This window comes from Thalassophryne amazonica, chromosome 14, assembly GCF_902500255.1.
Source record: "Thalassophryne amazonica chromosome 14, fThaAma1.1, whole genome shotgun sequence".
NCBI classification, from domain to species: domain Eukaryota; kingdom Metazoa; phylum Chordata; class Actinopteri; order Batrachoidiformes; family Batrachoididae; genus Thalassophryne; species Thalassophryne amazonica.
In genome coordinates this window covers 94,026,566-94,042,255 of record NC_047116.1, presented here as the reverse complement: position 1 = coordinate 94,042,255, position 15,690 = coordinate 94,026,566, and the positions used below count along the sequence as shown (strand labels likewise).

At 40.6% G+C, this 15,690-nt stretch overlaps 1 protein-coding gene and 1 long non-coding RNA gene across 2 annotated transcripts in view; one reads left to right on the top strand and one right to left on the bottom strand.

Annotated features, from left to right (window-relative positions):
* Positions 1-15,690, top strand: part of tns1b (tensin 1b) — a 432,602-nt gene that overhangs the window by 92,940 nt on the left and 323,972 nt on the right. The window lies entirely within an intron of this gene.
* LOC117524521 lies at positions 144-8,705 on the bottom strand. The gene is made up of 3 exons (XR_004564789.1): positions 8,639-8,705; positions 1,749-1,756; positions 144-155 (listed from the first exon to the last, which is right to left on the bottom strand). It is a non-coding gene; the product is annotated as an uncharacterized LOC117524521 (long non-coding RNA).

Here is a 15,690-nt window from a genome sequence, read left to right as displayed (position 1 = left end):
TAATATAAAGTGTGGATGTTGGAGGAACGTTCTCAGCTTCTGAGGAATGAAAGAAAAACATGAAACATTCATGGAAGCAGGGGAAACTGGGAACAGCTGTCACACCACCTGTTCGACCATTTAGGGATACGTACGAGTTGTGCGATTTCACACAACTGAACAGAAAGGAAATCTAACTCTGATTGACTTTCAAGTCATGTTTGGGGACTTAAAGGTGTGTGGCCTTTGGAGTTTTTAACATTGAAATCATAAAAACAGTTTTCTTCAGCACCGTGGTCATTTTATTTATTCGTCTTTAAATGGGCACTGCCAATGTGATCAAAATTTGAGTTGTCTCAAAAAAGAAAAATTCCCCTGAAGGGTATAATTTCAAAAGAACAAATGGCCTTGAATTACTTACAGTAGTGACCTGTACAGTCTGATAGCAGTGTCATAGATTACGTGGGGGCTTCCCCCAACTGGTGTGAAGGATGCTGGGAAGCTCACGGTGACAGCCAATCAGTTTTGCTCTTATGAACAAAATTAACCAATATGGTGGAAAATGCACCAAAACAGCGTATTTCTGTATAAATCTAATATGTTTCTCATATACGAGGTCTGTGAGAAAAGTATCTGACCTTATTATTTTTTTAAAAAACCATATGGATTTGAATCACGTGTGATTACATCAGCCAAGCTTGAACCCTCGTGGGCATGCGAGAGTTTGTTCACGCCTGTCGGTGACGTCATTCGCCTGTGAGCACGCCTTGTGGAAGGAGTGGTCCAGCCCCCTCGTCGAAATTCCTTTGTCTGAGAAGTTGCTGAGAGACTGGCGCTGTGCTTGATCAAAATTTTTTCCGAAACTGTGAGGCACATCCGAGTGGACACCATTCGACAAATTCAGCTGATTTTCTGTGAAAATTTTAACGGCTGATGAGAGATTTTGGATTGTTTCTATTGCTGTAAGGACTTCCCACGGAGCGGGCCTCTGTTGGAAGCCTTAAGGACAAGTTGGAACATGCCCTGCTGTTAAACAATTTCTCAGATACTCACTCAACTGAAAGCCACCAAAAGCCGCCTGGATTTTACAAATGGTTATCAACACGGAGGTGTTTTTCCTGTGGCGGGCGCGCTGCGCTGGCTGCGAGCCGACGCGCCAATCCGTCCACACGTCTTTCATTAAAAAAATCTCCTTTAACAGTGGAATGTCCGGATAAACTGCTGATTCCGACCTCTTCTGAAAGTTCTCTGTTCTCTCACGACATCCTGGGTCAACAGAGGCTTAAATTAGGATGATTTCAGCTTGAAACAGGCCGACGACGGCGCCTGGAAGCGCTGCATGACGTCCTGCTCTGTGGGAAGTCCTTACACCGACAGAAACACCCCATAATCTCTCATCAGCCGTTAAACTTTTCATCGAAAACCAGCTTAATTTCTCGAATAGTGTCCACTCGGATATTCCTCACAGGTCCAGAAAAAATTTTGATAAAGCAACGCGCGCCGTCTCGAGCAGCGTGTGAAACAAAGGAATTCAGCCGAGAGGGCGGAACCACATCTCACTCAAGGCCTGCCCACAGGGAAATGACGTCACCGACACGTGAAAAAACTCACGCATGCGCACGAGGGTTCAAGCATGGTTGGTGTAATCGCATGTCAATCAAATCCATATAGTTTTTTTTTTTTTTTATAAAACTGCCGGTTAGTTTTATAAGATACCTCGTATTTGACATCCTTGACCATGAAAACATACCACTAGAACTTGGAATCACTTTTATGTCTTTTAGTTGTCTATTAGTTCAAAAGTTATTGTATAAAAATGATTTTTCGGTAATGGCCGTTTTCTTCTGGATCTAGCTCCATAACATTTGAAACTACATCAAATCTGATGACACCTTACTGAATCAGTACAGATTCAGCTACAATTTGGTTTTAGTTGTGCATCTCTAGCTTCATTTGTCACCTCACACTGACACATTTTCTATTTTCCCTATATTTTTGCATATTCTGGATCACCAGATCCGGAATCCGGATCCGATCATCACCAAACTTTGCTGTTTGATAGAACATTTGACTATGTTACACCCTAATGTTTTTCAAGCCTTTCTGCCTTGTTTTTGTGGAGTTAGAAACTAGAATGTCAAAATTCCCCCTATCCCGCAATGGTGAAGAATCATTAAAAAAATTCCTGGATCCGGATCATGATCCAGAGCACCACTAAAATTGAATCACTTGTTCCTCTTGTCATTTCCAACCACTCCACAAAATTTCATCAAAATTCGTTCAAAACTTTTTGAGTTATCCTGCTGACAAACAGACAGACAAACAAACAAACTCGACCGAAAACATAACCTCCTTGGCGGAGGTAACAAACGTGCCCCAATCACTCTCATATTTGAAGTGAGATGCAGACTGACAATATCAGCTGACAAAGTTTGAAACTTTTGTGGACATTTGAATTTAACATTGAAAAGCCCATTTGGTGAACATTTTGCATTATATCTCAATCAAAAGTTATGGATTTAGCTCCACCACCAAAAGTAGAAGGAGGTTCCAATTTTATGTCTTTATTTATGTTCGAATTATCAGTCGGAAACCAAGTGCCAAAAAGCAATGACAAATTCTGCACAGCAGAGATGACCAATGTCCTGTGAAAATGATCTGAAAAAGAATTCAGAAACTGAAAAAGTTGGAAAAAAACCCCTGACAACACCAGAAAAAAACCTCAAACTAAATAGACCCCCTGACATGTGATCACCTCTAATTTAACTTATGAAAAGTCACTTCTAACACGACTTTGACCTTGAAAATGTTTCCAAGGTAAAAATTGGTTGAATTGGAAATTAGTGTTTGTTGAGGTTTGCGCTCTATTTTTTTTAATTTTTTTATGTTTTATATAAGAGCTGCAGTTCAAAGTTCCTCTGTGACCACAAACCAAAGTTAGAAAGAGAACATTTGGATGTAAATAGAATAGTACCTTCCCATATGGTCCTCTGTTAGTTGTGTAGAACACATCATTGAGGACTTGATCAGAATGTTCATGTGTGGGTCTCAGACTACGTTCAGACTGCAGGAGTTTATGCTCTGTTCCCACCTACTGCTCAGATCCTTTTTTTTTTTTTTTTTTTTTTTTTTTTTTTTGCCTGGTCTGTTGTTTTTCATATGTGACCAATAACACATTCCAGGATGAACTGTTGATCTTCCTGTATTGACCCACATGCACAAAAAACAGCAAAGATATCATCAGAAACTGTATATACACACACACACCCAACCATAGTGTGACCTTATCACTCTGTCTCCCTTCACTTTTTCACACCAGACTGCAACTGGACTCGGTCACATCATGCGTGTGTGCACATGTTGGACATATTAGCAACCAGCAGTCATGCATGTGTGGCGCTGAGTTTCAGTTGCACTACGTTGCGTCGTTCTTTCTACATCATTTGTCATTGAGTGGTGTATTTTTCTTTAAAAATATATTTACATTGCACATTCACTTTGGACTTTTGTGTGTTTATGCATACATTTGCTTTCTTTTTTCGTTCCTGATATGGCTTGCAGGATGTCACTGACAATGTCCCTACTGACATATATACAAATATACAATTACAGTTGAATGCAAATATATAACTACATTTGTACAATGATTATTTCTCTATTTTGGCTGTGTGCTGATCACTGCGTGTGTGAATGACCTGCAGCTGTACACATATATGGCTGCTCAGTTATTACAGCTTAAGCTAAAATTTTAATACAATGCAGATTATTTTCTTTTTTGGAGTGAGCAGTAAGCATGATGAAAACTGACTGCAGTGGGGGTGCAAAAAGCTCTGATTGGAGCCAGGAGTAGTGGAATCACAAACTGAACATTTCGTCCAGAGTTTCAGGATGTCATGGACATGGTCATGGACAGATATTTAGTCTGAGTACCTCTTGCACGGCTTTGTAACAAACATCAGTCATGAGGGAAAAGCTGCATGAATTCCGGTTCAGACTGAGGTTGCATTGCAAAAAATCTGACCTGTTGACGACTTAAGGAATTGGCCTAAATCGGAATTTTAACCCCTTCAGCCCTAGAGCCTATTTCACCAAAATCACATACCCATACATTATGATTTATTTCTCAGCTTGTACAGGGTCAAAAATGCAAAGATTTGGATCAGCTAAAAGACAGGTCCTAGGGGATGTTGTGGATGCAAAATAATTGAAAATAAATAATACTTGGTAGGAGTAAATGAGTTTGGTTTTTTCCCCCAAAAAATGAATTCCAATTTCTTTATTTGTTTGGCGTTTCAGCTGTGGTTAGTTGATATGTGATTGAAGTGGATACTTTTGTAGAGGAGACCTCGCTTGACATTTTGATGTATAATAAGTGTATGTTGGTGTCAGCATTGGTTAATTATGAGTGTTCAAATGTTCCAAAACAGGGCAAGTCCCCAAATTTGGGGACTCTAGGGTTTAAGAGGTTAAATATCCCAAGAAGTTTTGGAAAGTTATTACATCTGCTTCTGCTGCTGTGTCTACGAGTGAGCTGCCTAATTTCCTGGTCAAAGATTCTACAAATCTGACTGATAAATGTGTCATGTTAAATAGAGCCCGACCGATATATCGGCCGATATAAGCCCTTTTCATAGTACTCACTATTGGCCGAAATTTTGCCGATAGAATGCCGATAATTTCTCATAAACAGAACAGTTACTGAAATAATGTGTCGGCAATGTAAAATGTCCTTACACCGTTTGTCCAGTAGGTGGAGCTCTGACTCCATTCAACTGTGAGCTGCTTACACCCTTGCTTAAATGTGTTCATCACCGGCCCCCGTGGTTCACTGTCACACTGCACTGATCGGCTGACAAAAGCATACAAGTCAGTTTATAAGGATGTTGTTTGTAATAACTTTGCGATTACATTCACCCCACATTTCTCCCATTTCAGTTCAACTCAGTTTGATTAACTCAGTTTAACTCAGTAGTAATGTGTCAAATGTGCTTCATTGTGTCGGTCACGCTTTTTATTAAGCTCACGTTGTGTAGACCTTACTTCTAGCATGAAAAACTTTCATTTACTGCTAAGAGGTTGAAATATTCAGATTTACTGGTTGTCTGGAAGGGTTCTGGGAATTACTGCCGTTGCCATTAATCCTCTCGGGCCGACACCGTCGTATACGACGGCTGGGACCAAGCTTTATTAAATTGTAAATAACCTTTTAATGATATGAGATAGAAACTTGCTTTTTTTTTTTTTGCTGAAAAGTTAACTCCGCGGACTTTCAGTCCACCGTCGGCCATCTTGGTACTCATCATGGAAGATGTGTGATGATGTGTGCAATGTGAGTGTCCAATCAGAATTGGTTCTCCATCATATGGTTTTCCAAAATCCAATCGTAGGGCAGATTTACCTCACGTGATATGGCAAAGATCGTTTCAGGAGTGTTATCTTACTAGTGGCCCGTTTGAATAGCCCCCTAACTGCTCCAATTGCATTTTTGCATTTTTTGAACTTGAAAATTTTTCTCTGTTATAAAGTTAATCAATATGAGGACAAAGCTTCAGCTTTTAGCTCATACCTTTTTTGTTAAGGGTCCAAAAAAACAACAACATTTTATTCATCTAAAAAATAATAATAATATCGTCTGATTTATCGGCTATCTGCATTTTTTTTTCATCCAGATATCATTATCGGCATCGGCCTCGGCCTCAGAAAAATCCATATCGGTCGGACTCTAATGTTAAATTATTTTAATGAACAGTTCATTAAAACAGCGCACTTGTTTCAGTCCCTCAACAGTAATTTAAAAAACTGTTTTAAATGGTGAATCTGCTGTTGTAAACTGCCCTCCTGTTGAGTGCTCATTTCATTTTAAACCTGTGTGTGTTTCTGAGGTCTGTAGGGTGTTCAAGATGTTGGATTCCAAAAAGAATCAGCTGGTCCTGATGGTTTGGATCCATTTTTTAAGGTTGGCTGCGGATCTGATTGCTGAGCCTCTAACTTGCATTTTTAATTTGAGCCTAAGTACAAACAAACTCCCTAAACTCTGGAAATCTGCTTTTGTCGTCCCACTGCTAAAAGGAGGCGAACCTTCAAATGTGAATAATTACAGACTGATCTTAAAAATTATACATTTTGGCAGAAATTTTTGAAAAGTTGGTCTGTGATCAATTGAAGGACTTTTTAGAATAAAAAAATATTTTAAACTCTCTTCAGTCTGGTTTTAGGAAGCAGCATAGCACTGTTACTGCTAGTTTTAAAGTTTTAAATGATGTGTTTGAGGCACTGGATTCTAAAATGTTTTGTGTTGCACTGTTTCTTGATCCTTCAAAGGCATTTGATACTGTGGATCACAGTCTCTTGTTAGAAATTCTTTCCAAACATGGTGTATCCACACATGCTGTATCTTGGTTTGCTGATTATTTGGGAAGCAGGATTCACTGTGTTCAGATGACTGGCATTAGTTCCACCTTCCTTGAGATCACAAAAGGTGTTCCTTAAGGTTCAGTTTTAGGACCTATTTTGTTCACAATTTAAACTACTGATCTGTGTAGAAACCTATCAAATGCCTTCTATCATCTATATGCAGATGACACTGTAATCTATTGTTCAAACCCAATTACACAGGCATTTGAATTTTTGCAGACGTCTGGAGAAATTCAAACTGGTCTTGAATGCTGAAAAATACAAAATTGTGTTGTTTTTTTTTTTCCAAAGTCACTTGTTTTCTTGGAGAATATACCATTAATTAAAACTGCTCGAGGTAAAACTCTTGAGCTTGTCAGCAGTTACAAGTATTTGGGATTAATTATTGACACTGAGCTTTCTTTTAAAGTAATCTTAAATACTTAATCTCCAAATTAAGAGTGAAACTAGGCTTCCTCTATAGAAATAAATCATGTTTTTTCTTAGGAGCTCAGAAGCTCCTGATAGCTGCGGCCTTCTTGCCTGTGCTGGACTACGGTGATGTTGTGTATATGTGCGCTCCTTCCTTGACCTTGCTGTAACATTGTGCCCTGAGATTCATCACTGGTAATAAAAACAATTATTCACAAACTTTCCTGCACTTTCAGTTAAAATCATTATCGAAACTGCATAATTTATTACCACCCTTGAAAAATGTCAGCTACCTATTATATAAACACGACCCAATCTAGAGCCCGGTGGATCCCCACGGACAAACATGCTAGTATGATTTAGGGCATAATTTTTTCATATAGAGTCCTTGAATCAGTGTCACCCTACACAAAGTTTTTGACTGACCTCGATTCATTCGAAGGACCCCTTGACCTCAAGAAGGGTTAAAAAAAAGGCCACCCTCTGATTTTCTCAACACTATTCAATGTATTTTTTCTGGAATTTTTGTACAGACAATCCTCGGCTATCTGCCCTTGCTAAATTGAACTATCTGGTTGAATCCTCGTGCCCCCGGCCCCAGAAGAGTCAACAATTTCAGGTGAATCCATGCAGGACGTCCTTTAAACATTCCAAGGATGTCCTGAATGTTCACTGAAACGCCACCATATATTGGCTACCTCTTTAAGGACGTCTACATTGTGACCATACAGGAACATTTTGGGACTGTTACGAGGTGACGTCCATTATACTACCTGTGCCGTGCTCAGAACAGTCTGGGATGGTTCGGTTTGTAGTCTAATGACTGCAACAGCTGAATGGCAATGACTTGGTTTCGTGTAGAAGATGGATGTAACTGTCTCCCACTCTAATATCATTATTTTAATCTACTAAACTGACCACACAATTATTCTCCATGAGTACTGAGAGGAAACAGAGTCTTGGTGATGCGTTCATGTACATAGGGGATGTCAGTTTCCTTTTCCTTGATGCATGTGAAGTTTTAATCTCACTTATCTGGTGTCTTTTATTTCAACCGCTTGCCCAGGTTGCAGTGGCAGCAGATCAAGCAGCTCATCTCACACTTCCCTATCCTCAACCAAGTCCTGTAAATATTCCCAGTGGATTCCAGGCATTCCCAAGCCACCTGGGACATACAATCTCTCCAAGTGTGTCTTAGGTTTCCCCCGGGGGCCTCTTCCCAGTTGGACGTCCTGGAAGACCTCCCCAGGAAGACGAACCAGGGGATCCTCACCAGATGCTTGAACCACCTCAATTGGCTGCTTTCGATGCGAAGAAGCAGCGGCTCTACTCAGAGTCCCTCCAGATAGGAACTTCTCACCCTGTCCAGGAGTTTAAGCCCAGATTACCTGATGGAGGAATCTTATTTCTGCTGCTTGTATCCGTGATCTCGTTCTTTTGTTGCCCAAAACACATGTAGACAGTTGGTTATACTGGACATGTCCTGGCAATATTGACCTTTCATTGATTTGTGATTGTGAAATGATCACAGGCAGAAACATGTACATACCAGCACCTTTAACAGTTGGTTGAATGTTCCTTTGCAAGTTTCACCGTGACCAGATGCTTATCAGGGAGTTTCTGGTAGAATATTTGGCTGAATGTTGACCACTGGAAGAGTTCAGTTAAATTTCTTGATTTGATTAGAGGGATAAAGTCCAGATTTCTTGGCACACTTGCCCTTTTTTTTTTACAACAATATAGATGTTCTCACGAAGGTAAAATAAGTTCTTTCAGCTTCTCCCTCTTTCACTCGTTGGTCTCCACAGCAGATCAGATATGGATCTTTTTACACCAGATGCCCTTCCTGACACAACTCCACATTCCATGGAGAATGGGCACAGATGATCTTGAACCAGGAAAGAAGTTCACGAACTGCTTGTCGCCATGCTGCATATTTGCAAAGTAAATATAATAATAAAAATGTTGAGGCAGGACCATGAGAAGGCCATTCCAATTCCCCAACCAGCTCCAATGCAACAGTTCCACTGGCTTCACAACAAGCCTCAGACCATGATTCTAACACACCCATGTTTAACAGCTCGTAGAATGTTGTCCATCCTCCAGTTCCACTTTTAACTCTTCACACTAAAAAGGAGCATGTTCTTCAGGTTGTGAAGCTGTGAGGGTTCCATCTTACTCTTAACCTGACCATGGGGTGCTGGTTGGCTGAGAGCTCCTACTTCACCATCTCTACCCCAGTGTCGCACAAGCAGGTTGGAGGAGAAAATCACTTTGGCTGTTCCATCAACACCTACCCTCCAATGTAACTAACACTTGAAATGCTCACAGCTTTTCTTGACACTTTGGTCAAACAGCATCCTCTGGTGGTCACCATCGGAAAGGCGTGCGTGCCATCAGTTTGTTGTGTCCAACACCTGTGAAGGAGGCCTCACGGTCAGGGTTTGAGTCTACAGTGTCCTTGAAGATGAGTGTCTCTCCTTCATACCCCCTTCATACCTGTAGTCACTGCGGCCAAACACCTCAGTCTGTGTCTCATCTCTGTTCTAAGAGACGTGTGTGTGTGTGTGTGTGTGTGTGTGTGTGTGTGTGTGTGTGTGTGTGTGTGTGTGTGTGTGTGTGTGTGTGTGTGTGTGTGTGTGTGTGTGTGTGTGTTTTTAACCCCATACACCTAATTTTATCCTTGTTTTGTTTTCAAAAGTGTCAAAACAAATCAAAATGTGCACAACATTCTTGGATGTTTGTGTTTCTGTTCAAGATTTATGTCGTAGAGTCGTTGTTCCCCAGAAAAAGAAGAGCTGACAGAAATGACTGAAAGCCAAATATTAAATATTAAAATATCAGATATTCTTGCTCGTGATGATTGTATGTGATGTCTGATCACTTTCTGCACATTCAGTAAACATCTGTTCTGCTGAACCATGAGGTGGAACTGACTGTGGCCACTTTTAATGGAGTGGGAGTGCCACCTGCTGGATAAGATCAAAAAGTGCAGCTCAATAGTTGAAGTTGCACACACACACACACATATACACACACAAGTCAATTTGGTTCATAGACACAATATTCTGATTAGTTCACGTCTTCGGGTAGATAATCAATGAAATTGCCTGTTTTAGACGCACAGTAGAACTGAGCGGTCGGATCTTTTTCCTCCCTGAAGCCAAATGTTCCATGATGTGTCACATCTTTGTGGCTCACTGCTGCTTAAAAACCAGCTTGATTCAGGTCAAAACTACTTTCCAGGATTAGTTGCCTTTATAAGCTCTTTTGACACTGGTGGCTCCAGAAGTTGTTTTTTTTGGGGGGGGGGGGGGGGGGGGGGGGGCTGATTGGATGGAGGCTTGTTTCTAGGTGGAGTGACAGAAATGTTCATAAATTATGCAAATTAAATTTACGCATATTTTACACAACAGATAAAAATAATAACACTCAGTTAATATCATGAGACGTCTCCTTCTGACAGAACACAAATGTAAATGTGGGAAAATCTATAGACAACCCCCCCCCCAAAAACCTTTAGTTTTCAACAACCTACAACAAGACAAAGAGTCCAGACAAAAGCTGTGTTCCATTTATTTGGGTCTGTTCTTCTCCGTCACTCTTTGTAAATGTTGGACTTTTATCCTTCAGTTTCTCAATTTCAATAGATTCTAGTTTCTGGGTGGAGATTATGACAAGAAACAATTTTAATTCATGCTCGTATGTGAATAGGAGCAGGTGGCTCTGTGGGATAGAAACTGGACTCCCCAAAATCCAGGTTTGATTCCAGGTGTGCACTTCACGCTCCCTGAGGCCTTGGACAAGACTCTTCATCTCCCTCATCCCAGTCCAGTCAGTGATGGACCGATGTACACACCACGGGGCATTGTACATACAGATGACGCTGTGTTTGGAACGGCAAGTCAGTGTTGTCATTGTCATTTTTAGGGCAGGGAGACAACTGTAAGATGATTTTTGGCTGTTAGCCGTGTCTTATTGTCACCAAATTTAGCTTCTCAATTGAATGAATGACCGAACTGCACATTTGAGGCAGCTTTTGTCACCACCTAGTGGGCGATGTGAGCATTTCAGGGCTTCTGTAACTTCCTACTTGAAACCCAAAATTCAGTAAAAAAAAAAAAAAGCATTATAAATGTCAAAATGCATGATTTGATTTGTTTGGCAAGCAGATATTTGACCTCCCAGTGTTGATGAATAAAAATTTGATTTTTTTTTTAGAATTTTATGGTTCTTGAGTCTAAGGACGTGCCGGATGGGAGGAAGGACAGCAATGTCTCTTGAGAAGCACAACTTACTGTTGTGAAAAATAGTAAAATAATAAAATAACAAAAAACATGTAATTTTATATGTCATATACTGTTTGAAAAAATACAAATATACTTAGTGGCCTGCCTTGTGTTTTTTTTTTACTAATATTTTCAAATATTTCCTTACTGAAAACAGCTTTAGTTTCACACTTTTTATGCTTCTTCTGTAGTTTTTGAAATCTTATTACTTTCATAACATAAATTTCGTGTTGACTTTGTTGAAACATTTGTTCAAAAATATTTTTTTGCCTTAAGGTGTGGATGGTAAAGAAACATATCAGCAACATGTGACATCAATCAATCAATCAACTTTTTTCTTATATAGCGCCAAATCACAACAAACAGTTGCCCCAAGGCGCTCCATATTGTAAGGCAAGGCCATACAATAATTATGAAAAACCCCAACGGTCAAAACGACCCCCTATGAGCAAGCACTTGGCAACAGTGGGAAGGAAAAACTCCCTTTTAACAGGAAGAAACCTCCAGCAGAACCAGGCTCAGGGAGGGGCAGTCTTCTGCTGAGACTGGTTGGGGCTGAGGGAAAAAACCAGGAAAAAGACATGCCGTGAAGGGGGGCAGAGATCGATCACTAATGATTAAATGCAGAGTGATGCATATGGAGCAAAAAGAGAAAGAAACAGTGCATCATGGGAACCCCCCCACAATCTACGTCTAAAGCAGCATAACCAAGGGATGGTCCAGGGTCACCCGATCCAGCCCTAACTATAAGCCTTAGCGAAAAGGAAAGTTTTAAGCCTAATCTTAAAAGTAGAGAGGGCATCTGTCTCCCTGATCTGAATTGGGAGCTGGTTCCACAGGAGAGGAGCCTGAAAGCTGAAGGCTCTGCCTCCCATTCTACTCTTACAAACCCTAGGAACTACAAGTAAGCCCGCAGTCTGAGAGCGAAGCGCTCTAATGGGGTAATATGGTACTACAAGGTCCCTAAGATAAGATGGGACCTGATTATTCAAAACCTTATAAGTAAGAAGAAGAATTTTAAATTCTATTCTAGAATTAACAGGAAGCCAATGAAGAGAGGCCAACACGGGTGGAGATATGCTCTCTCCTGCTAGTCCCCGTCAGTACTCTAGCTGCAGCATTCTGAACCAACTGAAGGCTTTTTAGGGAACTTTTAGGACAACCTGATAATAATGAATTACAATAGTCCAGCCTAGAGGAAATAAATGCATGAATTAGTTTTTCAGCATCACTCTGAGACAAGACCTTTCTGATTTTAGAGATATTGCGTAAATGCAAAAAGGCAGTCCTACATATTTGTTTAATGTGCGCATTGAATGGCATATCCTGATCAAAAATGACTCCAAGATTTCTCACAGTATTACTAGAGGTCAGGGTAATGCCATCCAGAGTAAAGGATCTGGTTAGACACCATGTTTCTAAGATTTGTGGGGCCAAGTACAATAACTTCAGTTTTATCTGAGTTTAAAAGCAGGAAATTAGAGGTCATCCATGTCTTTATGTCTGTAAGACAATCCTGCAGTTTAGCTAATTGGTGTGTATCCTCTGGCTTCATGGATAGATAAAGCTGGGTATCATCTGCGTAACAATGAAAATTTAAGCAATACCGTCTAATAATACTGCCTAAGGGAAGCATGTATAAAGTGAATAAAATTGGTCCTAGCACAGAACCTTGTGGAACTCCATAATTAACCTTAGTGTGTGAAGAAGATTCCCCATTTACATGAACAAACTGTAATCTATTAGACAAATATGATTCAAACCACCGCAGCGCAGTGCCTTTAATACCTATGACATGCTCTAATCTCTGTAATAAAATTTTATGGTCAACAGTATCAAAAGCAGCACTGAGGTCCAACAGAACAAGCACAGAGATAAGTCCACTGTCCGAAGCCATAAGAAGATCATTTGTAACCTTCACTAATGCTGTTTCTGTACTATGATGAATTCTAAAACCTGACTGAAACGCTTCAAATAGACCATTCCTCTGCAGGTGATCAGTTAACTGTTTTACAACTACCCTCTCAAGAATCTTTGAGAGAAAAGGAAGGTTGGAAATTGGCCTATAATTAGCTAAGATAGCTGGGTCAAGTGATGGCTTTTTAAGTAATGGTTAATTACTGCCACCTTAAAGGCCAGTGGTACATAACCAACTAACAAAGATAGATTGATCATATTTAAGATTGAAGCATTAAATAATGGTAGGACTTCCTTGAGCAGCCTGGCAGGAATGGGGTCCAATAAACATGCCGATGGTTTGGACGAAGCAACCAATGAAAATAACTCAGACAGAACAACCGGAGAGAAAGAGTCTAACCAAATACCGGCATCACTGAAAGCAGCCAAAGATAACGATACATCTTTGGGATGGTTATGAGTAATTTTTTCTCTAATAGTCAAAATTTTGTTAGCAAAGAAAGTCATGAAGTCATTACTAGTTAAAGTTAATGGAATACTCAGCTCAATAGAGCTCTGACTCTTTGTCAGCCTAGCTACAGTGCTGAAAAGAAACCTGAGGTTATTCTTATTTTCTTCAATTAGTGATGAGTAGAAAGATGTCCTAGCTTTACGGAGGGCTTTTTTATAGAGCAACAGACTCTTTTTCCAGGCTAAGTGAAGATCTTCTAAATTAGTGAGACGCCATTTCCTCTCCAACTTACGGGTTATCTGCTTTAAGCTACGAGTTTGTGAGTTATACCACGGAGTCAGACACTTCTGATTTAAAGCTCTCTTTTTCAGAGGAGCTACAGCATCCAAAGTTGTCTTCAAAGAGGATGTAAAACTATTGACGATATACTCTAACTCCCTTACAGAGTTTAGGTAGCTACTCTGCTCTGTGTTGGTATATGACATTAGAGAACATAACGAAGGAATCATATCCTTAAACCTAGTTACAGCGCTTTCTGAAAGACTTCTAGTGTAATGAAACTTATTCCCCACTGCAGGGTAGTCCATCAGGGTAAATGTAAATGTTATTAAAAAATGATCAGACAGAAGGGAGTTTTCAGGGAATACTGGTAAGTCTTCTATTTCCATACCATAAGTCAGAACAAGATCTAAGATATGATTAAAGTGGTGGGTGGACTCATTTACTTTTTGAGCAAAGCCGATAGAGTCTAATAATAGATTAAATGCAGTGTTGAGGCTGTCATTCTCAGCATCTGTGTGGATGTTAAAATCGCCCACTATAATTATCTTATCTGAGCTAAGCACTAAGTCAGACAAAAGGTCTGAAAATTCACAGAGAAACTCACAGTAACGACCAGGTGGACGATAGATAATAACAAATAAAACTGTTTTTTGGGACTTCCAATTTGGATGGACAAGACTAAGAGACAAGCTTTCAAATGAATTAAAGCTCTGTCTAGGTTTTTGATTAATTAATAAGCTGGAATGGAAGATTGCTGCTAATCCTCTGCCCCGGCCCGTGCTACGAGCATTCTGACAGTTAGTGTGACTCGGGGGTGTTGAGTCATTTAAACTAACATATTTATCCTGCTGTAACCAGGTTTCTGTTAGGCAGAATAAATCAATATGTTGATCAATTATTATATCATTTACCAACAGGGACTTAGAAGAGAGACCTAATGTTTAATAGACCACATTTAACTGTTTTAGTCTGTGGTGCAGTTGAAGGTGCTATATTATTTTTTCTTTTTGAATTTTTATGCTTAAATAGATTTTTGCTGGTTATTGGTGGTCTGGGAGCAGGCACCGTCTCTACGGGGATGGGGTAATGAGGGGATGGCAGGGGGAGAGAAGCTGCAGAGAGGTGTATAAGACCACAGCTCTGCCTCCTGGTTCCAACGCTGGACAGTCACAGTTTGGAGGATCCAAGAAAATTGGCCAGATTTCTAGAAATGAGAACTGCTCCATCTAAAGTGGGATGGATGCCGTCTCTCCTAACAAGACCAGGTTTTCCCCAGAAGCTTTGCCAATTATCATGAAGCCCACCTCATTTTTTGGACACCACTCAGACAGCCAGCAATTCAAGGAGAACATGCGGCTAAACATGTCACTCCCGGTCTGATTGGGGAGGGGCCCAGAGAAAACTACAGAGTCCGACATTGTTTTTGCAAAGTTACACACCGATTTAATGTTAATTTTAGTGACCTCCGATTGGCGTAACCGAGTGTCATTACTGCCGACGTGAATTACAATCTTACCAAATTTACGCTTAGCCTTAGCCAGCAATTTCAAATGTCCTTCGATGTCGCCTGCTCTGGCCCCCGGAAGACAATTGACAATGGTTGCTGGTGTCGCTAACTTCACATTTCTCAAAACAGAGTCGCCAATAACCAGAGTTTGATCCTTGGCGAGTGTATCGTCGAGTGGGGAAAAACGGTTAGAGATGTGAACGGGTTGACGGTGTACACGGGGCTTCTGTTTAGGGCTATGCTTCCTCCTCACAGTCACCCAGTCAGCCTGCTTTCCCGACTGCCCGGGATCTGCCAGGGGGGAACTAGCGGCGGCTAAGCTACCTTGGTCCGCACCGACTACAGGGGCCTGGCTAGCTGTAGAATTTTCCACGGTGCAGAGCCGAGTCTCCAATTCGCCCAGCCTGGCCTCCAAAGCTACGAATAAGCTACACTTATTA